Here is a 26,760-nt window from a genome sequence, read left to right on the forward strand (position 1 = left end):
TTGAGTTGAGACCATAGATTGTGTTTTTGTTGTTGTTCAGTTTTCTTTGGCAGGAGTGGCTGAGGAAACCCAGCCAGATGAGCAGGGTATACAGTGGACGCTTGGGTTGCGAACGTGATCTGTGCGGGATGTACATTCAAAACCCACAGTGTTTGCAACCTGCAGCAGCGTGTCTGCGCATGCGCAGGTTGTGATTTGGCGCTTCTGCGCCGTGCGCAATTTAGTGCTTCTGTGCATGCACAACCCCCAAAACCTGGAAGTAACCCATTCCAGTACTTCTGGGTTTGGGTGGGTCTGTAACCCCAAAAAATGCAACCTGAAGCATCTTTAACCCAAGGTATGACTCTATTATTATTATTATTACTATTATTATTTGTTTCTGAGATAACGTGCTTGTAAAACGAGTGCATTGCACTAGATGTGCAATGTCACATCTCATGTCTTGGCTGTTACCCAGAAATCCATAAAGTAGGAGTTCTGTATAGCCAATACATACTTACTTGTATGACTATTTACTGAGAAGTCACAGGCAAGAAGAAGCTCTTGCAGCCTGCAGCGTGTGGTTCCTAATGAAGAGAGATTCTCTGTATGGCATCTCCCTGGTTGGATTGCGGCAACCATGCACTGCACAATGGTGTATTACTAATGCGTGTGGCTGTGTGGTACCGTTAGCATAAATTTAATTGGTGGTTGAAGCACTTTGTAGGAACACAGATCCTTTCTGCCACATGCTAGGCACATTTGCTTGGTGGAAAAGACTCTTTGAGTTCAGTGAGATTTGCTTAAAAGTAAGTGTGCATAGGAAAGCAGGCTTTCCACCCGATTCCCTGCATGTTGGCTCAGCAATAAATCCCACTGTAGACAGTACAGTCTACTCCCAGGGAAGTGTGTATTTGGAGTTCAGCTTTTTTCTCATCCGTCACAGCATATATAAGTTATTCACTCATGAAACATGCTGCAAAATATTGGTGGTTATTAGCAGAGCGGTATCTGCTGTAAGCATAACAGTCTTGAATCTTTCATTTCTTGCTCTAGGGAACTGAGGGTTATCATCATCTGTCTAGACTGTTATGTCTTTAATTCTAGGTTTATATTTTGTTTTATATTGTTTCAGTTTTCTTTTCAGTAACACGAGAGAATCTAATATCAAATAAATGACTGTATAATGGATGGTCCTTTGGTTGTGATAGCACACAATGTCTCCTATTATTGGAAGTCTCAGACAATCTATGTTCAAGGTTTATTAAGTAGCTTACACCGAATCTCTTAGTTCATTTCATACCATATGCAGTCATAAATTAGTTGATGGTAATCTGTTAATAAAAACTTAATATTCTACATTATCCTCTGCAAAGATATTCACATTTTCAGTAATAATAAAAATAAAAATAAAATAAAGCTCTTCTTGGGGTCTTTAAGATGCTGATGAGATGTCAGGCAGATTTGAATCTTGGCTTTTATAGTGTCCTGAAAAAAGTCTTCCTTCCTTTCTGTGGAAGGTGATGTGACATCTAATATGAAAATATGGTAGTAAAGCCTTATAAATTCCACAGCTCTAATATCCTTTATTATTCTTTCTCCACTCAAATGGTTTAAAAATATTAATAGAAGAGGTGCTTTTTTTAAAAAGCTCTCTTTTGCTTGGCTAATAGGCAGGAGTGGATGAATTGGTATTCTAAGTATGTTATCTATAGTGGAGCATCATCAAAACTCTGCAACCATCATTGTATATGGGATGTGGGTGGCGCTGTGGTCAAAACCACTGAGCCTCTTGGGCTTGCTGATCAGAAGGTCGGCAGTTTGAATGCCCATGATGGGGTGAGCTCCCATTGCTCTGTCCCAGCTCCTGCCAACCTAGCAGTTCAAAAGTATGCCAGTGCAAGTAGGTAAATAGTAATACTGCTGTGGGAAGATAAACAGCATTTCCGTGTGCTCTGGTTTCCATCACAGTTTTCTGATGTGGTTTAGTCATGCTGGCCACATGACCCGGAAAGCTGTCTGTGGACAAATGCCGGCTCCCTCAGTCTGAAAGCGAGATGAGCGCCACACCCCATAGTCACCTTTGACTGGACTTAACCGTCCAGGGGTCCTTTACCTTTTACCTCAATTTTAGTTATATAGCACACATTTTTAATCTCCTCACCACTCCAGTTCTGTACTTGCCACATAAAGAATGCAGTGGGCCAGAGAGAAAAACTTGTGCTCACAGCTGAACTAACTAGTGCAAAACTTTAACACATATGAGAAGCAGTAGGACAAGGGTCATTTGTGGCCACTTTCCTAAGATTTGGGGAATTTTGATTGGGCAGGGTTTGGGATACCAAAAGTCAGCAGCCATGGAATAGGTTGGTTAGCTCCATCAGTATGAATATTCAGCTCTTCTGCTTTACTTCCTTCCTGCTTCTTGGCCCTCGTGGCTCCTTTGGGGTTATCAGATTACAATGCTGCATTGACATTATAGCCTGAATCTGGTTGACCAACAAACCTTGATTTGATTTGATTGCATTGACAGTAGAAGCCCACCATTGGCAAATGCTCTATTCTGTGTACTAGCAGTCTAATCCAGCAGTTAGCCAACATGATGCCCTCAAGATGTTCTGGTCTACAGCTCCCCTCCCACCTGTCCATTGGCCATGCTGTCTGGGACTGATGGGAGTAGTAATACACAACATCTGAAGGTCACTAGGGATAGCTAGCATGGTGCCCTCCAGATGAATTACAACTCCCGTCAGCCTCAATCAGCATAGCCAGTGGTCAGTTCAGACAGGAGCTGTAGTGCATAGCATTTGAAGGGCCCTACATTGATCCTGATCTAGAGTGTAGACCTAGCAGTTTAGACCAGCTTTTTTCAACCTTGGGTCCCCAGATACTGTTGGACTACAACTCCCATCATTCCTGACCACTGGTCCTGCTAGCTAGGGATGACGGGGGTTGTACTCCAACAACATTTAGGGACCCATGGGTGAGAAAAACTGGCTTAGACCAGTACCCTATGCTTCTTTGGTCCTTAGGCTTATGACCTACATAGGCTACCAGTTGTTCCTTGGCTACCTGCTTCATTCCTGCAAAGACTGTACATTCTTTCCATTCCCTGACCTCATGTAAAGTTTGCCTCGATTCTACTTTCTGAAGCTGCTCCATCTCTCCACCCCTCCTAGATTGTCAGGCCCTATGTTATTTAGTCAAATTTGTTTTAACCAATTTGTGTCTTGACTAGAATTTCCACAGAACTTGATCCTTTCCACCTGAAGAAATCACAAGCCCTTTCTGACCTTAAATATTATAAACCTCCTATGGGAGTCCCAGATTGCCTTGATTCCCTGCCTCCTTTGTGATTATTCTAACATCTTTTTTGTTTCTTGAGCAACTAGAATGTTTGAGTTGGAGTATTCACAACCGCTCAGCCAATCAGTGCAAGAAGTTTTCCTGCAAGTGCAGTACAAGTCATAGTGATATATAAATAGAACAAACCTTTTCACCCTGTCAGTTAATACTAGGACCTTAGGGACACCAAAGATATGGACTGACAGTAGGCTCAAGATAGGCAAAAGGAAATACTCTGAAAAATGCATAGTCGACTTAAAAAAACCAAGGACCAAATAGGCTTCAATGGCTTTTAAGGAAGTCTAGTGAAACCTGCAACAAAATATTGCAGAGTTAGAATTCAAGTTTGAACCAGCCAACCCCACAATCTTGCAGAATACTCCATTCCATTGGCACTCCCCTTGTTTTCTAACAGTGCCCAACTCAGTGTTCTTTGGCCACTGAGCATGCTCAGTCTTCATTGGGCTATTTGGAGAGGGGATTTCCACCTTAGGTTTTCCTCACTTTTGTGTACTTCTGCAAACTTCGGGATTCTCCCCCGCTTGTTGATACCTCTCTCTTGTGCATGGAGATTTCCATTTTGGCATAGGAATTGCTACTGGTAGAATGAGTTTGAGTTTGCTATTAGCATATAAGATTGGAGGACAGGTTTATCAGTTACTGTTAGGCATACCAGCTAACCACATTGGAAGGCACAGTGTTTCTAAGGACTAGGTGCTGGAAGCAAGCAACTCTTGGGAGATGGAATGCTTGGTGGGCCTTTTGTCTGGTTGAGCAGGGCAATTCTGATGTTCACATGTGTTCCCTCTCCTGAAATATCTGTGAGACGCTTATTGGAAAAGGAATCTTTCCACCCATTCCCAAGGCATCCCTGCAAAACAATAAGCAAACAAACCCTCTGGCAGTACCAATGGCATATGGTGTGTGCCTGAGGCAAGGTGAGTGGAATGTGTGATGGGTCGGTATGATGCAGTGCTGTTAACACAACCAGACCTAAGACACACTTTCATTGGGAGAAAGAGCACGGCAGACAACGTCGCATGCACACCTGTTCTTTGTGAGCGAGCAAGTGAATAATCAGGGAAGCAGCAGCTTCTCATTCCTGGTTAGTGAAACATTATGGGAAAATGTAGCAGACGAGAATGTTGAGATATTCCTAGATGTGAGGATCGAATGCAGGGGAATACACTCTTATTAGATATAACATGTGAATCACATTTGTAGTTGCAAAATAAAGGCACTTTCACCAGTGATGCATGGCACAGGGTTATATCTAATGTTAGTCATGCCCACTGATATCAGTGGAGTTTGCCTAAGACCATTAATTTCATTGAGCTTACTCCGAGCACGACAAACATTGGATATCACTCATTTTTCTTTTCATACACAAAGAGCCAGAAAAAAAGCATTGTGGAGGCTTGAGTGGCTGGTCCATTTGAAGAATTTCCCCCTCATTATTTTCCCCCAGTTTGTTTTTGTTTGTTAAGTTGGTGATTTCAAACTGTTCATCTTGGTGACACCTTGATCTCTTATTTTCTTGCAGATGGGTAGCCGTGTTGGTCTGCCATAGTCAAAACAAAAAAAAATCCTTCCAGTAGCACCTTAAAGACCAACTAAGTTAGTTCTTGGTATGAGCTTTCGTGTGCATGCACACTTCTTCAGATACACTGAAACAGAAGTTGCCAGATCCTTCTGTATAGTGAGAAGGTGGGGAGGGGTATTACTCAGAGGGGGGTGGGAATGGGTGATTGGCAGATGGCTGTGATGAGCTTGTTGACGACTCTTAAGGACGGCAATAGGTCTTACAGGAAAAAGCAAGGGGTGAGAAGGTGAAAAATGGCTTTGTCATGTATAGTGAGATAAGAATCCAATGCCTTTGTTCAGGCCAGGTGTCTCCATGGTTTTAAGTTTGGTAATGATTTGCAATTCAGCAGCTTCTCTTTCCAGTCTATTTCTGAAATTCCTTTGTAGTAAAACAGCTACTTTGAGATCTTGTATAGAATGTCCTGGGAGATTGAAGTGTTCTCCTACTGGTTTCTCTGTCTTGTGATTCTTGATGTCAGATTTATGTCCGTTTATTCTTTGGCGTAAGGTTTGGCCTGTTTGTCCAATATAGAGAGCTGAAGGACACTGTTGGCATTTGATGGCATACACAATGTTAGACGATGAGCAATTAAATAGTCCCGAGATGGTATGTGTGATGTTGTTGGGGCCAGTAATGGTGTTGTCCGGGTGTATGTGGCGGCAAAGTTGGCATCTGGGTTTATTGCAGGCTCTGGTGCCAGTGTCCGTGTTAAGTCTGGTTGTAGTATTATTGTGGGTTAGGAGTTGTTTGAGATTGGGTGGCTGTCTGTAGGCAATGAAAGGTCTTCCTCCCAGAGCTTGAGAAAGAGAACTGTCATTGTCCAGGAGAGGTTGTAGATCTCTGATGATGCGTTGTACTGTTTTAACTTGGGAGCTGTATGTGATGACTAGAGGAGTTCTGTTATTTTCTTTTTTGGGTCTGTCTTGCAGCAAGTTCTCTCTGGGTATCAGTCTGGCTCTGTTGATCTGTTGTCTAACTTCACCTGCTGGGTATTTTTAGTTCTAAAAAGGTTTGCTGTAGATCTCTTAGGTGAGAGTCTCCGTCTGTAGAATTGGAACAGATACGGCTGTAACGTAGTGCCTGGCTATAAACAATGGACTGTTTGGTATGTTTGGGATGGTGGCTAGAGGCATGTAGATATGTTTGTCGGTCAGTTGGTTTACGGTATAAGGTGGTGTCTATGCGCCCATCCTGTATTTTTATAGTAGTGTCCAAGAAATGTATTTCTTGCATAGATTGATTCATTGTTAGGTTGATTGTGGGGTGAAAATCATTGAATTTCTGGTGGAAGGTGTTCAGGGTCTGTTACCCACAACAAGGTCCTTACCCACAACAACTTCAAATTCGGTGATGACCTGTTTCTTCAGATCAGCGGCACAGCAATGGGCACCCGCATGGCCCCACAGTATGCCAACATCTTCATGGCAGATTTAGAACAACGTTTCCTAAACTCCTACCCACTCAAACCTCTCTTGTACCTGCGATACATTGATGATATTTTTATCATCTGGACACATGGTCAACAGACCCTGACAGAGACTCTCACCTAAGAGATCTACAGCAAACCTTTTTAGAACTAAAATACCCAGCAGGTGAAGTTAGACAAGACAGACCCAAAAAAGAAAATAACAGAACTCCTCTAGTCATCACATACAGCTCCCAAGTTAAAACAGTACAACGCATCATCAGAGATCTACAACCTCTCCTGGACAATGACAGTTCTCTTTCTCAAGCTCTGGGAGGAAGACCTTTCATTGCCTACAGACAGCCACCCAATCTCAAACAACTCCTAACCCACAATAATACTACAACCAGACTTAACACGGACACTGGCACCAGAGCCTGCAATAAACCCAGATGCCAACTTTGCTGCCATATCCACCCGGACAACACCATTACTGGCCCCAACAACATCACACATACCATCTCGGGACTATTTAATTGCTCATCGTCTAACATTGTGTATGCCATCAAATGCCAACAGTGTCCTTCAGCTCCCTATATTGGACAAACAGGCCAAACCTTACGCCAAAGAATAAACGGACATAAATCTGACATCAAGAATCACAAGACAGAGAAACCAGTAGGAGAACACTTCAATCTCCCAGGACATTCTATACAAGATCTCAAAGTAGCTGTTTTACTACAAAGGAATTTCAGAAACAGACTGGAAAGAGAAGCTGCTGAATTGCAAATCATTACCAAACTTAAAACCATGGAGACACCTGGCCTGAACAAAGGCATTGGATTCTTATCTCACTATACATGACAAAGCCATTTTTCACCTTCTCACCCCTTGCTTTTTCCTGTAAGACCTATTGCCGTCCTTAAGAGTCGTCAACAAGCTCATCACAGCCATCTGCCAATCACCCATTCCCACCCCCCTCTGAGTAATACCCCTCCCCACCTTCTCACTATACAGAAGCATCTGGCAACTTCTGTTTCAGTGTATCTGAAGAAGTGTGCATGCACACGAAAGCTCATACCAAAATCTTATTTTCTTGTTGACTTCAGGAAACTCAGTAAGTTGTCTTCAAGCTGAGGATAATTAAAAGTGAAAATGCTTGGAAAAAAGGGTTTGTGGCTGGAGGGAGAAGTTTGCTACTGATGGCGAATAGCAAAAAAGGGAGAAATTGTCATGAGTACATTATGTAGTCTTTAGCTAAATGTTTGAGATATCAGATGCCTGACCCACAACATGCCACTTTGCACTACATGCTGATAAGCAACAGCGGGAAAGACCTATTGCCTTAAATTCTTGCTTGTGGGAGGCACAGGATGCTGGGCAAAGCAGACTTTTGGTCAGATCCTGGAGAGCTCTTCTTATGACCCAATGCCCGGTGAAAAAGCTCTGCCTGTGGTGTTTTATTTGTGATGACTGGTTGACACATGGAAGGTACCACTTGGTGTTGCTGTCACTGAACAATCTACATGCATGAGTGAGCTGAGTGATTCAGGCAGAGGCCTCAAAAAGACAGACTTGGAAGAAAGCATGAAAAATGAAGGTCCAGCAGGGGAGAAATTCAAAAACTGATTTTGAGTCTTCTGTGAAGCAGCCGAAATGGTCAAAGTAATATTTGATGCTTTAGACAGAAGTCCACATTGACCCTCAAGAGCACTAGGAAGTGAAATCCAGGCTGCCGGTTTTTAGTGTGCTGGCTTTTCATCATTCCTGGAAGCAGAGCTTTAGAGTAATGACATCACACCATTGAAAGATAGTGATTAATCCATATTGCTACATCACTGCTATACCTCTGGGAATAATATCCTAGCAAAAAGCTACTCCACTGCCTTAAATACCCCGTATGCTGGTTGGCTACTTGAAATATATGTCGGGGCATAAGATTCTTCTAGCCAGGCTCATCTCTGAAATCAATACAGATAAAAGACATTTACTGCATTGTGCTATTACATTTCCAGACCTCTGATATTAACATTTTGACAGTAATAATGATGTGAGCTCCTAGACCTTAACTGAATTTAAAAGAGAGAATGTCTGTAGAACTAAATCTTAAGTGAACTGATGCTGTATTTTAAATACAAGATTCCTACCCCCTAATTCATGCAAATGGGTCTGTTGCAGAAATCAGGCAAGTTCCACCTTAAAAATAAAATGTAATGTGCTGCAAGCATGATAGTAATTGTAGGAAAGCAATTGATCATGATAAATATCAGAGCTGAAACAAATATTTTCAAACCTCTGAAATTCTGAGATTTTACCGTTTGAGCATTGGCATTTTGCACATGTTTAAGGTTGGAATTTCAATTGAAATATGAATTTGGCCTCAGCGCTTTAAATCGGATGAACCAGGCAGAGGGCCTTTTTGGTAGTGGCACCCACCCTGTGGAATACCCTCCCATCAAATGTCAAGGAAATAAACAACTATCTGACGTTTAGAAGACATCTGAAGGCAACCCTGTTTAGACAAGTTTTTAATATTTGATGTTTTATCGTGTTTTTAATATTCTGTTGGGAGCCGCCCAGATTGGCTGGGGAAACCCGGCCAGATGAGCGGAGTATTAATAATAATAATAATAATAATAATAATAATAATAATAATAATAATAATAATAATTTACTATTGATGTTTTATACTTGTTGGGATCTCCTGAAGGTTTCCATTTTATCAGGCATTTCAGTTACAATTTCCCACACAGGGTCTTCTGAGATGTCCATTATTTTTGCAGGAATAGGAAGTTGTCCCTTATGCATTGTTGAAAATGAAGAAAATGCATCAAAAAAGAGGACACAGTTTGCACACAATTTAAAAATACTAATTTATATGTATAGACATAAGTTTAGAAATAAAACAGTTTAAAATAGAAATACAATGCATATTGCCACAATGGAGAAGGCTGTGACCTGTGTGCCGCCTTCGTTTGCTCCCTAGGTTGCTGTTGATGGGTAAATTCAAGGTCTCTGTTCTCTTTTATTATGTTTCTTGTGTTGTTTTTTTAAAAAAATCTTTAAATCACATTTGGAATGGAGAACCCTTCAAGCAGAGTGCTGTCCTCTGTAAAGTAGGACAAAGGTTCACTCTATCTGAAAATTTGTGGAACTTGTGTAATTTGATGCTTTAAATATTTTTTTATTGTTTTACACACACACACACACACACACACACACACACACACACACTGTATTTGGTTTTCTAAACATTTTTCCCCCCTTTTGTACCACTATGGAAACATTTTTTGAGAAGCAATGCATAAACCCTTAAACAAATGTATGTGGGGATTTTTGTTCCCTCTATAATGTTGTCTTCAAGTGTGGTTTCTTAAATGACTGAAGGACACCCATCCCCTGCTACAGCTAGAAGGTATGTTCTTACGAGCAGATGTCTCCAGAAATTTCAAGCCAGCTTCTGATTTCCATTTCCAACCTTCATATCTCCTTAATATTTAGTTCAGCTTTTTGTCTCCCTGCCACACTGTAGCTTGACTAACGGATTCCTGGGTGGAACTATGTAGACAAAGAAGTTGTGGAGCACTGCTGCTAGCAGTGGGCTAGTTACGTGCCCCCTTCCCCTGGTAACATTTGTTTCTTTGGGGGTGGGGATGAGTGTTACAGCTGTCTTTTTCCTCTAAGAACCATTGACAAATAAGGCAATTCCCACCTGCAAAGCCCCACTCCATCTGCATGCGCCCACAGATCCCGCTACCATCAGTTATGTTAGAGTGCAGCAATGAACGTAGCAAGACCAGCATCAGCACCCAACATCCTCAAACAGTTGCTGAGGTTGAAGTACCACAGCAGTGCCCACCACTTGGTCCTTCATCCCATCTTCTCCCGTGACCATTTGGTGCTGGTGGCCACAAAGCTTCCATTCTCATTTCCCCACAGTATCCCAAGGTGGCTGAGAAAAGACTGCTCTGGAGCATTGTGGAGAAAATTAAATGAATGCTGGCTTCAGAGACCCAGTCCACTGTTACCAGGTAAGCAGGTAAGTTGAGGAAGTAAGTGGGAGGCTGGAGCAGGAAACAAGTAGTGAGGATCACCCCTAGGGCACTAGAGATAGCACATTGGGAGCTGGCTATTCTGCAGACATATTGGAAATCAGCACCCAGTATCCAAATGCCTGGATATATATGATCCTAAGGCACGTGCCTTGGGGGGGGGGGTCATGGTCAGGATTGCATTAGTTAATCTGAGTTTGTGCAGTATTCAGGACACTACTCTATTTGATAATCTTCTAGTTCTTTTATTCTCTGATTACATAAAAACCCCAAGACCTTCTATGTGTCAAGAGTAGACTCCTTAAGCAGTCTCAGAAGCTTCACCTCAGACTCCTGATGCTGAAAACTATTGAACAGAATTACAATGACATTTTTGCTCGGGGGACGGGGGACGGGACCACACACACACCTTGAAGCTGAGCTGTGGATTAATGAAAATTCTAGTTCTATGGGTAATCATACCAACCATATCACTGTGATTATACTGGCAATATATTCACTGCTTTGCATATGACATAAATTAAAAGCTCTTTGTTCAATGGCATTGGATTTGTTTGAGTTTTAAAAGGGCATATGCTATGTTCCTGCAATAACACCTCTTTGTCATCCTAATGCACATTCTGTACTCCTGGAGATTAAGAGAAGCTTTTACAATCTGTGCGAGGAAGAAGAAGAAGAAATAAAGGACATAGGGCTGTGCAGTCCATTATGTTTTGCTTTGTTTGTTTGTTTGGTGTGTTTTTTATACAATATAAGTGAATCATAAAGTTACAATGGGCTCAGGAAGATGATCTCAGCTGATGTCTGGAAGTCATTTTATAATTGCCCAATAACTCAGAAATAACAGTGACTGTCTTTTTCCCTTGGCTTTCAGTCTGCTGGCTGGTCTATTTTCTGAGATAGCCCATCCTGTTCTGGGATTCTCTCAACTTTGGAATCTGTTTACCTTCACGAGCTAAAATGTTCTCTGCTGGAAATGAGATTTTGTCACGCAGGCAAGCAACTGAAGGAAGAGAAGGAAGAGTCAAGTGGCCATTTTCAACTATCCTTGTATGTTTCTAGTTTATCTGGAATGATTGAGCCTATTAGATTTGAAATAATTCCACTCTTGTAGCAATTCTTATTTCTATGGTGAGCTCAGTTCCATTTTAAAAGGCCCTCACTTATGGGCAGCTCTCAAAGAGGCAATTGGATATTAAAATGAACTTTTAGGCAGCCCAAAGTAAACATGATCTGAAGAAGGGCTGATTCTTATAGTATGAGAGTGGTGTAATTGCCACTTATCTATGTCCCCATTACATGGTCCTCAAGTAAAGTAAAACTCAAATGGGAAGAACCATACTATGGTCAGAGGCTTGATTCAGGCATCTGCGTTCACCATAAGTCTTCCCACATGGTCCTGTCCCACTGATGTGTGGCAAGAATGATTGCAATTCTAAAGTAACAGGCCAGAATGGCTGTGAAAAGGTTGCTCGAGTGTTTTCATGGTTCTTCCATGGCTGTGAACAGGTGTCTTCACAGTTCTTTGAACCAGGTAGTTGTTCCAAGCTGTCAGTGTCAGGGATTTTTGACCTGCAACTGTGTGAGACTGTGATTTACTGAAGCTGTCAATCAATTAATGGACTAGTTGTCTAGGTGGAAGTTTATTTAGCGTGGAGGTATATGAAAGGTGAGATTAAATAGTGTGAAGTTTGTATAAGTGCTCTGTTAGAGAGGTGCTCTGTTGAGTATTCTGTTAGAGACTTTTTCTATAAAGTGAGGTTTGCAAGTCTTGGTTTATATATCTGAGTGGAGTTTATATACTATTAGTAAGATATAAGATAAGGCAAGATTTATAAGATAGCTGTTTTGTTAAGTTAGGTGTGTCTTCCTTAACTGTGTTAGGATTCAATAGGTAGTGTTTTGCTTTATAATGTGAGAGACTACATTTAGTTTAAGAAGGTCAAGTTAGGTTTTTCTTTCTTTCTCGGAGTCAGGATGTCTTTCTGCTGGTCACAGAAGCATCTGGTAAGACTTTGTTGTCTGCTGGGAAATTGCAGGTCTAGCAACAAAATGATTTATTCTTGTAGAAGGAAGGTGTACATATAATGTTTTTCTATAGGTGGTTTGCATATCAATATTTCCTACATCTGCAAAATGCGTCTGGAGAACTGCCGACTAACAGTGCTGCAGTTTTATCTGGATTGAGCTTCAGTTTGTTGACTCTCATCCTGTCCATTAATGAAGCAGGACAACAGTCCAGCACCTCCATTGTCACACTTGACCTGATAGGAGAATTCAAAAGAAAGTGCCCCTGTGTTCAGTAGGGCTTGCTCTCAAATAATTGGACTTAGATGTGTTTCGTGAATGGAGATCTGTTTTCTTGCACTCTCTAGCTCTGTATTCTTCCTTGTATTCATCCTTTATATTGTTTATACATTACTTGGAACATAAAAGCCAACAGGTGTGGCAAAGTGTGTTGAGGGCATGTGGTGTTGATGCTTCAGTGCTGACACCAAAATGTGGCTAATTAAAATCTCATCAGTGAAAATTATTTTCTCTTCACATCGAGAATTTAAAGCAGACGAATCTCACACAAACAAAAATATGCTCCAGTGTTTTGTGTAACTAAACTTGCTTCATCTAACATAAACCCTGGTAACCTGGGTGTGTTCAAAGTAAAACAATACTTAAATTCAGGTAGGTAGCTGTGTTGGTCTGACACAGTCGAAATGATTGCAATTCTAAAGTAACAGGCCAGAATGGCTGTGAAAAGGTTGCTTGAGTGTTTTCATGGTTCTTCCATGGCTGTGAACAGGTGTCTTCACAGTTCTATATATATTGTCCAGTAGCGTCTTAGAGACCAACTAAGTTTGTTCTTGGTATAAGCTTTCGTGTGCATGCACACTTCTTCACATACACATACTGGACATTTTCTTTTTTTTTACTTTTTAAATATATTTCGAATACTTAAATTGTTGTTGCAGCACATTGTTGTTCAAAAGTACTTATCTCAGTAATCCTTTGAGCCATGAAGCTCTTATCTTCTGAACCTCAGCCACCAGGTTCTGATTGGGCACAGACTCCTCAGAGGATCAGGAAAGATCTAAGATCTATCCCTATCACCACCATCTGTTTATTTGTATGTCACTTCCCCCTCCCCCCAAAAAATGTGCCCAAAGTAGTAGACAACATATCTGGAAGCCCTCAGTTTCCCCATCGCTACACTAAATAGACTTTGATAATATATGGGATACTTTCTATAGTGCTTGGTGGAATGAAATGTGACTGTAGCTGTTAAGCACTCATTTGTTTCCTTTTTCTTGTATACAAGTTTGGATTTGCGTTTGGGTTAAGAACATTTTGGTCACAGAGAATGTTTACTTCATATATTTATTGAGAGCAGATGCAAGGAACTTACCAAAATTTGCAGCAACAACCTTGATCAAATCTATGATAAGGTCATGTAGGAAAGAGAGTGAACAGTTCTTTGTATATACGTATTCAAAATCCATTTGAACACATTCATTTTTATGGGTTAATTTCCCCCTTTATGGTGCATTTCCCCCTTGTTTGCTTTATATGATTTGATTGACTGTAATGTATTGCATGTAATATAGGACTGATAAAAAACAGGTGGTATGAGAATATTTCAATTAAATAAATAGCAAGGCATAGTCACCCTTAATTTTTTCTGAATAGAGATATTGGATTCTTGTCTCATTACATATGCTAAAGCTATTTCTGCATACTATCCCTTGCTTTTTCCTGTAGGACTAATTGTAGCCATTAACAGTTGCCAACAGGTTTACCATACCCATTGAGTCAATCACCCATCTCCTACTACCCTTCTGAGAAAAACCCCACCCCACCCTCCCACTCTATATAACGGTCTGGTGACTTCTGTTTCGGTGTATCTGAAGAAGTGTGCATGCACACGAAAGCTTATACCCAGAACAAATATAGTTGGTCTCTAAGGTGCTACTGGACATTTTTTTTAATTTTTTATTTATGGGAGAGACGTGTTTTGTTGAAGAGGAGGCAGATGAAGGCATCTGGTTGTGCTGCTGCATGTACACTATGGCGTTTCTTTTCTCTGTGCAGTCTTTCCTCCTTTGGTCGCTGCTATGGATGCAGAGCCTGTCTGTCTCCATGCACCATGGTCATCTGCAAGGGATTCCCATACAGCAGGGTTAATGTTGCCTTCATGTCACATTTGCAGACATCTTTTAAACACAGAGTTGCACTACCAAAGGGCCCAGTTCCTGAAGCCAGCTCCCCATAGAACACACCCTTGGGGTTTCGGTGCACATGACCAAGGTCTTGAATTATCTACCTTAAACTGATAACAAATTTGAGGGTGTGGAATCAGTGAACTTCAGCAAAGACATTTCCCCCCATTCAGGCCAGTCAAGCTGAAGTTGAGTAGGTCAGAAAATCCTTCAACATGGTATCTAAGTATTTCCATAAAATATGAAACTTCATGATGAATTCACAAAGCCTCCTCTAAATTCCTCAGGAGTTTGCACCCTATAAATATTTAAAAGAAATCTCTCTCCGGTACATAAACACTCACTCTGTCTCTTGTTTTGGTTTATCAGCACGAAAGACATCAGCGGATTGGGGTGAGCAGGGAAGCAAAGTCCTTTTTCTTTGTTCAGATGTTATTTAGCATATCCCCAGATACAGCAAAACTTTTTTGTGCTAATGGTCCTTTTCACTCGTTCTTTTTCATCATCCTATCATGTTTCAGGAAAAGGCAGAGATGAAATCTAACTCTTAATCTTAGCTAATGGGAAATGTGTCTAATTAAAATCTCATCAGTGTAAAAATGTGTTTTGTTCATTGCACGTATCCAAAGCGTATAGTCTAAAATAACTCCTTCCTGTAATTTTCCCACTTTAATTTTGAATGCATCCTCTGTATAATTACGCTGTGTTTTCCTTCAATTAAGCAACTTCATGGAAGCAAAATCTGGTGCCTTCCATGTTTTTTTTTCCATTTACTCTACTTCTAATGATTTGGGTTCCTCCATTGCTGACTAATATTTCCCTCTGGGTGAAACAGTACATCACTTCACACATTACAGGCATCCTCCAAGATTGAGGTCTAGGGAGAAAGGGATGTGGAGAAAACCCAGTGATGGTGGGGAGGGCAGTAGACTTCACTTTGAAGGGCAGCCCATAACTGAGGTGATGAAACTGCAAAGGCCTCAGCACCTGCATTTCTAGCGGAAGGAGAGTACAGGAAATGGCCTACAGACGAACATTTCACCTCATGGTAGCTGGCTGTATAGTGTGCAAAGTGCTATGATACTGTGAAATCTTAGGAACATTGTACCAAGTCAGACCATTGGTCCATCTAGCTCATTATGGTCTACATTAACATATCAGTGGTTTCAGGGGACAATCCTAGCTGTACCAGGAAATGCCAGGGATTAAACCTGGGCTATTCTGCATAAAAAGAAGATGGCTTTACCAATGAGAGATGTCCCTTCCCCACCCAACCCTTCTTTTCTTTTCGTGGGCCCATAGGACATGCATGTTGGCTCAATGACACAACGTTTGGCAGTGGTAGTAGTTGCTTCTGCCACTCTGTGCTGCTGGGTGGGCTGGGTCAGCATTCTCACAAGGTCATAGGCTGTGGTATACACTGATGGAGCAGTCAAATGGTACCCTTGCACAGTGGTCTACAACATTGCGCAGATTGTATATATACACTCAGTACAACAGGCTGCTTCTTTTTCAGTTCCCTTATGGCTGCATGGTTTTGGTTTTTTTAAAATGCATTGTTCTGGAAGTGACATAAATCACTGCAACAACATGGCCCTTCTCTTTCTCTTTGCCCAGTGGGATGGCCCCACTGGACTCTAGGCTGAGTTGGGAAGAGCTGGCAGCTCTTAGTGCTGGCTGGGGGAATCTAAAATAGAAACTGCAACCACTCAGGAACAGCACGTTTATAGAAAAAGGAAAGGAAGTGGGTTGTGTATATGTTTATTTTATTTTATTTTTTAAAGAAAAGAACACCAAACATTACTGAGAAGGCACTTTACATCTCTGTGATTGGAAACCTCTTTCCACTCATCCTGGATGTAATTTAAGGGAAAAAATGTTATGTGAATTGGAAGTTTGCGAAGCATGTCGAATTGACAGCCCATGAGATTGAAGTTCTGTTTATTCACAGACTAGGTATAGTACAAACTCCCCTGCATTCCGCTGCCAATGTGCCTCTATTCAGATGAAGAAGAGATGTCTTGAGTACCCTGCATGCCCATTTCCCTCCCTGTTCTTTCTACTGAGACTAACAGCAAGGTTGCCACACATGGTAAAGCAAAACTTGTCTGCTGTGAACTCTTGTAATGGAAGTTAATTTGCCATCTGCATAAGATGTTAGGGTAAGTAGAGAAGGAATTTTGTGTGTGTGTGCAGAGCTGAGTAAAGCTCTGATTTAGCAAAGGTTCCTGAAATGTCAGCATTTCATTTACAGCAGGCCATCGTTGTTTACAAATTCCTGCAAACAGAGGTTGACCATAATTTTGAAATGATCATTACTCTGAAAGTTCAGTGGCTGTCATTCTCCGGCCCAGCTCTCCACGATTTCCCCTAGAAGTTAGGGAAATAGATTTTGCTTGTTAGCCTTATCCTCCACAGTAGAAAATATATCAATGACTACTAGCCATGAAGGCTATACTTTGCCTCCACAGTCAGAGGCAGGAATGATTCTGAATGCCAGTTGTTGGAAACCACGGGAGGGGAGAGTGTTCTTGTGCTCGGGTCTTGCTTGAGGGTTCCCACAGGCATCTGGTTGGCCACTGTGAGAACAGGGTGCTGGATTAGATAGATGGGCCTTTGGCCTGATCCAACATGACGTTTCTTACATTCATTTAGGCCAGGGTTTCCAGCCATTCAAAACCAGAGTCTTATATCCAAACACAAATAAACCTCTCCATCCTCCATTCAGGCAAGCAAGAGGCATGAGCACAGTTCAAGGACATCTTCCAGCAGGCAAAAGACCAGTGAAGAGTATTGTTTGGGGGAAGGGAAATCCCCTAGGGAGACTTCATGTAGCAGGACTAAATGGGCCATTGGCTCTATTTGCTGCAGTGAGAGCTGATCTGGGCTGACTGTGGACTCTATTGCCTACAGCTTATATCTATGTGAGGGGTGGGATGATGTGTGGGCAGAGGAGGCAAGTTGGAGAGAGGATGATCCAAGGGGAGAGGCTAGTGATTTGTGGGCTTCTGTACCATCTGTGAGGCAGCTGTTGGGGGTGGAGGTAGATGGGAGCCAGGAGGAAGAGAATGGGCAGTCAGAGGCAGAGGAAAAGGAGACAGGAAAAGAGTTGGATGATGTCCTGGAAGCTGAAGAGACTGTGATGGGTCCAGAGAGACCTCTGTCCCCCACCTTCAACTGTTCCCATGGTCATGGATGGGAGCAGCTGGAGCTGCCAGTCAGGAGAAGCCATCAGACAAGGGAATTTAAGAAAGCAGGAAGGGGCATGGCTACCCTGTTGCTCCAGTGTCCCAGATGATGCACAGGTCTGCAGAGTTAGATTGCCTAGACAGCTTGTTAGCAAGCCATGCCCTTCACTGACTCTGCTCCATACACTCCTCCTCTTGCTTGCTGGAAGATGTCCTTGAACTGTGCTCATTCATTTTGCTTGCCTGGATGGAGGATGGAGGGGGCATTTGTGTTTGGATATAAGATGGCTGGAATGTAGCCAACTGTACAAAGGCAGCAGTCACATCCATTACTTTGTCAACCTTTGTCTCTGGCCCCACATGGCACTGGCATGTGGCCACTCCCAGAAGGGAATGTAACCCTTGGGCTGCAAAGGGTGAATCAAAGCTGCAAGGAAGGGAGAAATTCAACTGCCTTTAGTCCCTTTCGGGGGAAAAGGTGGGGTATAGATACATAATCATAATAATAAGACAAGTGGGAGCAAGGAGGAGAGAAAGAAAGCAGAAGGCAAAAGACAGAGGAACAAACCAGGAGTAAAACAGAAGCAGTAGAGAGCCAGGAAAGGGTGGCCAAGAGTCAGGCAGAGGGAATTCAAAGCCGTCCAGAAACATGGCAGAGAGCAGTCCCCATCTGCCAGGCAAAGGTTCTTAGCCATGAATCATTTGGTGGCACTGTGGGCATACATATGGAAGGTGGGAGTCATGGTGAATCTTCCTAGACCAGAAAAAGCATTAGCCAGAAGCCCCAGAGAAGGAATGAAGGAGGTTAAATGACATCACAAAAACAATTTCATGATCATTTGCCTGTGTCCTTAACATTGAGGGTCCATACCTTAAGAGATTGTAAGATCTTTCATTTGGCTTTCTGAAAAACTCTCAGTCAATTTTTCTTTACTTCAGTGAAATGAGCAAGAATATACATTCTATGCAAGCCCTTCTAAACATGGTGTCTCCTCTTTTGTGAAGACTTGGATGGTGTAGACTTTGAGAGGTCTCTCTCCCTTGGACTGATGTCACACACAAAAGCATTACTTTCTAAAAGCAACGACTTAGATTCAAAAACCGAGATGTACTGTTATAAACCACAGTAATGGGAACAGCTAACATCACACTTCAAAACATCTTCTTCTTTTTTTATTCCCACAAATTGTTCCTCTTCCCATTTGTTCTGTTCTGGCAGAGCGAAAAGTATGGGTTCTACATCAAATTTATTACGGTGGCTCTAAATTTAGACTGTGATCTGTTTGCTATTTTTCTTCCCTTTGTGTGTAGATGGTGAAATCAACGTTTATTGATAACCTAATTCTGCCATGTCTATATATAACTCTCTCTTTCTCTCCCCCCTCACAGTAATCTTCACACATTTTGAAGAATAGATTCTATACACAAAAACCCACACACACCTTAGATTGTGAAACTAACATCAGTTTGAATGGCTTCATCCTTTCCACTTCCCTTTCCCCACACTTGTCTGTGTTGCTCTCTCACTCCAAGATAGGATTTGGCACACATTAAATGATTAGTTTTTAATGCTGCTTTCGAACAATAAACATGCAGTAAAAGAGGCTCAGAAAATACAAGTGCAGAAAAAGAACAGCAATAACAATTCGTTTAAATAAAAACCCTCAACAAATAATGGTTTGGATCCAGAGGTCCTGAGATAGAATTTTCACTCATAGAATATGGGAGAAGCAATTTTCATAGAGTTTCCCTTTTTGCTGCAACCCTCTGTACTCCCTAGCCTGAGCAGGAGGATTGGAGGACAACCCCCCACCCACCTCCAAAAGTGAAAGAGATGAGCCAGGAGACTTCAGGACTGCAGAAAATTGCCTCTGTTCTGTGAGTTGCAGTCTCTACTGCATCACCATCGTCCCAGTGGAGGCTGATGTATTAGGTCAAATGGGGTAGTAATCCATCTACCTCAGTCTGCCTGCACTGTAGAAGCAGGGCAGGAGGAGGTCCTGCCTGTTGGCATCCTCCTCAGTTCCAGTGCTGCCCTTGTAGAACTCAGCAGGGAGGACAATGGGCTCTATGGCTTTGGATCCACCTACTTTGGTCTCCCTACCTTCTGCCCCACCCGACTTAACGGGCACCAGCCACCACTGCATCTTCCTGTGCACCTGTGGAGTCCTTTCAGCTCCTCTGGATCCTAGCCAACAATGACGACACCATCCATTCTTTGTACTGGTGTGTCCCCAGGGCACCCGAGTGTCTCCTAAACCTCGTCATCACCTTCCTGAGCGCTAGTTACAAATGTGTGCCAATGACATGAGATCTCATCACTTGACAAGCCACCAGTGCAAACTGGTGTCATTGAAAAGTGTTGTGTCTGGGATGGTGCGCAAGATGACCTGAGAGCTCTGCCTGTGGCATAGTTGATGAGTGATGGTTCCTTCACACATGCAGAGTATTGCTCCGTGCTGCAGTCATTATGTGCTGAGTTTTCAGCTTGGTATGCTAGCTAGAGCTAACCTGGTGTCCATAAAATGCTGTTGGATTGCACTACCACCATCCTTTATCATTGTCTATGCTGGCTGGAGTTGATGGGAGTTGTAGTGCAACATCTGGAGGTCTGCATATTGACTGCCACTGGGTTAGAGTGTTGGACTAGGACCGACCTGGTTTCAAATGCTCATGCAGCCATGAAGCTCTCTGGAGAACCTTGAGCCAAACCTAGGGCTAGACTAACCTACCTCACAAAGTTGTTGTGAAGATTAAAGTTGGGGTTATATATATACCAACCTAAGTTTTTGTGGAGCAGGGTGGAATAACAATTCAACAAATGCCAAATTCATGAGCTGAAAGGAGGGGGGGAATGGGGGATTCTATATTTCCTGTTGGTTCTGCATTCTAATTAAGATGGGCAAGCTTATTAAGCTCAGCTGGGAGAATTACTGACAGGTGAGCAGTAAGAACATAAGTATATAAGAAGAGCTCTGCTAGATCAGGTCACTGTCCCATCTAGTCCAGCAACCTGTTCTCACCATGGATGTGAGGGTGATCTGGCTGCAACATCTGTCCTCACCATGGCCAGCCCGATGCCTCTGGGAAGTTAAACAGCAGGTTCTCAGCGCAACAGCCCTCTCCCCACCTGTGAGCTGCAACAACTGATATTCAGAGACATACTGCCTCTTGACAGCAGAGGTAAAATCTTTCAAGATATATTAAAGAAACATGCATGCTGATTTAACAGTGAAGGACTATTAGCTCCACTGGCTAGTAAATTAAATTAATGCCCCAAACTCACTTTAGAGAGAGACTTCACTTGACATTTTATGATTTAATCCACTCTGTACATGTCTGGTAGAAACAATTAAGTAGGCAGCAATTGAAGTGACAATGCATTTAGGGCCTGGCACTCGTATTGTCCTTTGGGGCAGAATCAAACAGGAGGATCTCCTCTTGAAACCCCCATCAAAATGAATTAGAACTGCACAAGACAGGGGCTCTTGTTCAGCCCCCACTAATTTAAATGGGCTTGGGCAGGCAACCTTTCCTGTAGATGACATCCTCTGAACATATAGAGGAAGGTAGAAAAAGCTTCCAGATCAGAACAGCATTTTAGAAATTTACTCTCCCCAGTTATAAACTGCTGGGCGAACAGAACAAGCAGTTTCTGGTTGTGCTGCATTGATAATCTCTTACTCTATTACGATCCTTGCGCTGTGATCTACAAAAGAACCAGTAGGCGGAGTTTTTTTCCCAGCACAGGGAAGCTGAGAAATGCAAAGGAGAAAGGAAGCACCCTGCTAAATAGCTGTGCTGCTGTTGTTTTTAAATTACACTTCTGCGTTCAGTGCTTCAAAGAGAAGATAGCACCATGGATTCTAGGGTGGCCAGGAGACTGGAATATATCCTACCGCTGTGGGGAAAAGGGTAACTTAGATCTCTCTGCTTTATGTGTGAGTGTGATAGGAAAAGACAGCTGGAAGGGAAAGAAGCGTAGACTAATGAAGGTACATGACATATTTGGAACAGAATAAGGAGAACTCCAGATTCCCTTGTTTTGCAAAGCACCATGTGGCATAATATGCTCAGACAACAATGTCATGAGTATTCAGGGATATAGACACTTCCAGTATACAATGGTACCTCGGGTTACAGGCGCTTCAGGTTACAGACGCTTCAGGTTACAGACTCCGCTAACCCAGGAATAGTACCTCGGGTTGAGAACTTTGCTTCAGGATGAGAACAGAAATTGCGCGGCGGCGGCAGCGCAGTGGGAGGCCCCATTAGCTAAAGTGGTGCTTCAGGTTAAGAACAGTTTCAGGTTAAGAACGGACCTCCGGAATGAATTAAGTTCTTAACCCGAGGTACCACTATAATCAGTTATCTAGTTGTTGAAACTTTTAAAAAATGCTGGCCCCCACACCAAACTTGCATGAAGCTCAGGTAGGTCTGATTGAGAGATGTTGACACTAACCCAAGGTCACCCAGTAGGGAGTTGCAGTTGAGTAGATATTTTGACCAGTGATAATCTAGAGTACCAATATTGGATAACTGTCTTCACATTCAGATAAATCCTTGAACTGCACCAACTGTGAGTGGACGATCTCATCTTTGAAAGGTCCTTCACATTAAACACCACCCACAACTTCTAAGTGATGGTGGTAGGTAGCAATCAAACATCAAATGCCAAACTGTGGTTTGAAGTGGCACTGCCCCTGGGATAATTGCAGCGTATGCCTTACCTAAACCCTGGGGTAGCCTATAGAAGAAGAAGAAGAAGAAGAAGAAGAAGAAGAAGAAGAAGAAGAAGAAGAAGAGGAGGAGTTGTTGTTTGGATTTGATATCCCACTTTATCACTACCCGAAGGAGTCTCAAAGCGGCTAACATTCTCCTTTCCCTTCCTCCCCCACAACAAACACTCTGTGAGGTAAGTGGGGCTGAGAGACTTCAGAGAAGTGTGACTGGCCCAAGGTCACCCAGCAGCTGCATGTAGAGGAGCGGAGACACAAACCCGGTTCCCTAGATTACGAGTCTACAGTATACAGTTGTGTATACTGTTCACAGGCCTTTCTGTGAGGACTGGATGCAACTAGTTCTTTGCTTTTGGTTACTGAGTTCTCATGTCTTTGGTTTTTCTGCTCTGCAGATGTGCAGTTGGCATAACCACGTTATCCCATCTTTGGTGATGCTATTTCTCCTTACTGCAAAGAGGAGAAGGTCAATAAATGGGCTAAATAAGCACAATCCAAAGTAGTTTGCCGCCAACTGGATTAGATGGCGTAGCCTCTTCTTTTTGCACCGCACGACTGCTTGTTCTTCGGATACAATGAAACGCTTGCAAAGGACCCTGTCAAAATGGCAAAAGAATAAGAAAAGAAAAGAAGGAGGATGCTGAGGCTGCTTGGATGCAGTCCCAGTGTCAATTAGCCTTGGTTTCAAGTGGTTTATGGCCGAGTCCTTCTCAGGTGGAAGGAATCATGGTTCTTTTAAGTGTCCTATGTGTGCAGCTGCATCATAATTCCCTTCGAGTGTTCCCCAAAGTGGTAGCTGCCTGTCACCGAGTCCAGCCGTTTTGTTCACTAATGTTAGTCCTTGTACTCTGCGACTCGGGAATCTTTCTTTCTTAATAGGCAGGTCAAGGCAAGGACCTCCACTCATGTCGGCGCCATTCCCACGGAAGAGCTTGGTTTCATCTTTGCGATCATCATTCATAGTGTCACCCAGAGTAATTATTAGTGGACACTTGGCTGCTACAAGAAACACACACACTCTGTCATCGTCCCAGGGAAGCCACGGAACCAAGAGGTGGGGAAAACAATGCTGATTTACTCTCTTTGAAGAATAGCCGAGGGGAAAGGAAGTTGGCTCCACCGGGTGGATTTTCAGCCTCTCGGATTTTCAGTCCATGCTGAAGATTTGAAGATTTTATTGTTTTATGTTCATTGTATTGTAATTCCACATTGTATTATATTGCAATTTTTCATTTCCAATATATACAGTGCATATTGTATTTGTTATTTTGTAAACTGAATACAGTAGGGCTGCCACATGTCCGGACATTAGTGGGATGTCAAAGGCGGAATTGATGTCTAGGGGGCAGATTTCTGAAAGGTAGCACTTTGTCCTGGATTTTAGGCAATTTTTTATGTGAGTTTTTGTAAAAAGAAGAGAAAAGAGAAGCTCAATAACCTAGCATAGAGACCAGTGTTGTTTTTCTAGAGAAGTAGGTGCTGGAGCTCACCATGCACGCCTCCTCCATTTTCTTAGAATGGCAATGGTGCCCACCTGAGAGGTGCCGGAACTGAGTTCTGGTGAGTTCCTGCTGGAAAAAAAGCCCTGACAGAGACTGTCTAAGCAGCATATAAATATGTGAAATAAATAAATAGTGAATACAGTGGTACCTCGGGTTAAGAACTTAATTCATTCCGGAGGTCCTTTCTTAACCTGAAACTGTTCTTAACCTGAAGCACCACTTTAGCTAATGGGGTCTCCCACTGCTGCTGCGCCGCCGCTGCACGATTTCTGTTCTTATCCTGAAACAAAGTTCTTAACCCGAGGTACTGTTTCTGGGTTAGCGGAGTCTGTAACCTGAAGCGCCTGTAACCTGAAGTGCCTGTAACCTGAAGCACCTGTAACCCAAGGTACCACTATATAGACAGATTTGTCCATCTCTGTCATCACCCCAATGGGTTTTGCAACTAAGTATTACTCAGAGTGGACCCATTAAAATTAATGGACCTTCCTTAGTCATTTTCATTTTCTTTCTACTCCGAGTAAAAATAGTTGACTACCACTGCTCCTGTTAGCAACTGGATGAAAGTTACAGAATGAAGGATTGCGCCATCTTCTATTCTTTATTGGGTTTTCTCCTCCTACCCTACCCTGTGGGTTCAAGACATTCCCAAGAACCAATCCCAGTAATGATTATTCTTATCAGACCAATGGTTCACCATAATCAGACATGCCTGGGAAGTTTATGTGCAAATGCCTTTCTTGCATTAGGTAGTACGGTATATTGTCTCCAAACAGAACTGCATATTTGGCTATCATACATTTATTTATTATATTAATCCACAATTGCCAAATAACATTGTTCTCTGGACTTCACAGCATAAAATGACAAATTAAAAAAGCACTATATTAAAATAATTTGCAGCACTCAAACTGTCTTATAAGAACTAACAGATCTAACATATGTTGGGATTCTGATGCCAGGTTAAAACATATTGGTTCTCTCAGACCTTTGGAGAAAGTTAATTGAAGCCTTCCAATGTCCTAGGATTATTCTGAGTTCTTGTTTCATTGCCTGTGATGGCTTAATTGGCTTTAATTGATTTTTAATTGTGGCTTTATTCTGTACAATATGTTGTTTTATATATTGTTTATGGAAACCACTCTGTGATTGCTACGCGATGAAGGACAGTCTGGAAGTCTGGTAAATAAATAGATGGAAGCTGTTCATGTAAGTGGATATCACATTAATCTGCTGTGAAAAGTGTGTTGTGTAAAGATTTGCCTTCAGTAGTTTCAAACTGGTAGCATATCAGTGTCAGAGGATAACATTGCATCCACTGAAGTGGGCTCAAGTCCACAAAAGCATGTAATATATATATATATATATATGCCACAGTAAAGGTGTCCCAAGACTCCTTGAGTAGATGGTGCTGAAGGTTTTTGCATTTTGAGAGGAGATATTTCCCTATTCACTCCTCTCCATGCTACTCACAATTTTAATAACATGTATAATATTCCTGCTCAGCATTCTGAAAAAATAAAAACAAATTCCAAAGCTATATGTAGTACAGTGGTACCTCGGGTTAAGAACTTAATTTTTCCTGGAGGTCCGTTCTTAACCTGAAACTGTTCTTAACCTGAGGTATCACTTTAGCTAATGGGGCCTCCCACTGCTGCTGTGCCACCACCGCATGATTTCTGTTCTCATCCTGAAGCAAAGTTCTTAACCTGAGGTACTATTTCTGGGTTAGCGGAGTCTGTAACCTGAAGCGTCTGTAACCTGAAGCGCCTGTAAGCCGAGGTACCACTGTAGTTGGCATTCATCTGTCGGGAGACAATGGAGGAGTGTGCTTTTGGGGGTGAAGTCAATTTGCTGGAGAGTTACATTACCTGCTGTGGCTGTAGAGACAGATAAAGGAGAGACATGTTTTGTTGCAGCTGGGGCTGATGAATGTGTCCAGTTGTGCCTATCATGATATATCAACATATCCTAGTCCCAAAGAGAACGACCCTGTATTTTCTGAACTGACCCCCAAAGACTGGCTCTTTTGTGACATTTTGGAGATGCATACATCAGTGGAAAATACACACAAAATCCATCAAGAGTGAAAGACACAATGACATCCTGGAACAAGGGGGCATTCCTCATTCCATATCATGAGGGGATGCGCTCATGCGTTCCTCTCTACTCCACTGATGCCGCCAAGAAGAGGAGTTTGGAGTTTTTGGCTTCCATTATTGATTAGCCGCAACTTGCTGTGTTGTCCAAACCTGACATACTGTGGTGCATTTTAACAATGGTTTATTTTATACAACCCTTCTTCAACCACGGTTTGTGAAACAGGCATGCTTCAACAAACAATAGTTAAGATTAACCATAGTTTGTACGTAACACTCAACTTCCGTTAACTGAAATTGGAAGCAGATGTGACCATGCTGGAGAAGGAGAGGTCTATGAGTCTAGGAGAAGGCAATGTTCATTCTCATCATAATAAACCATAGTTTATTGTGGCACCTGAACACAACTATGATGTTTGTTTTAACTTTAACCTTGTTTAAGAAATAATAACATGGATATGTTCAGTGGTCTTTTGTATAAACCGATTAGTGGGTTCTATATTAGAATTTTCTTTGAAAATATCTAACAACAAAGGGCACCTTGCTTTTTAAATGCCTGTGAATTGCCTATTGGGGGGGGGGGAAAGGTCTCCGTAGGAGCGCATGTAATATGTTTTGCATGTGTTTGCCTTTCAGGCTTGACAAGTGGCACACA

The 26,760-nt window shown here is 42.3% G+C and overlaps 1 long non-coding RNA gene across 2 annotated transcripts in view; it reads left to right on the forward strand.

Annotated features, from left to right (window-relative positions):
• The window catches only part of LOC114603945 (uncharacterized), a 60,245-nt gene that overhangs the window by 19,000 nt on the left and 14,485 nt on the right, over positions 1-26,760 (forward strand). Inside the window, exon 3 of one of the 2 annotated variants that reach the window (XR_003708187.2) lies at positions 23,384-25,210. The exons of the other annotated variant lie outside the window; for it this stretch is intronic. This is a non-coding gene — a long non-coding RNA (uncharacterized LOC114603945). Of the gene's footprint in view, positions 1-23,383; positions 25,211-26,760 lie in introns of those variants that run through there. 2 annotated transcript variants of the gene reach the window in all.

The sequence above is a fragment of the Podarcis muralis genome, chromosome 9 (genome assembly GCF_964188315.1).
Source record: "Podarcis muralis chromosome 9, rPodMur119.hap1.1, whole genome shotgun sequence".
Classification (NCBI taxonomy): Eukaryota; Metazoa; Chordata; class Lepidosauria; order Squamata; family Lacertidae; genus Podarcis; species Podarcis muralis.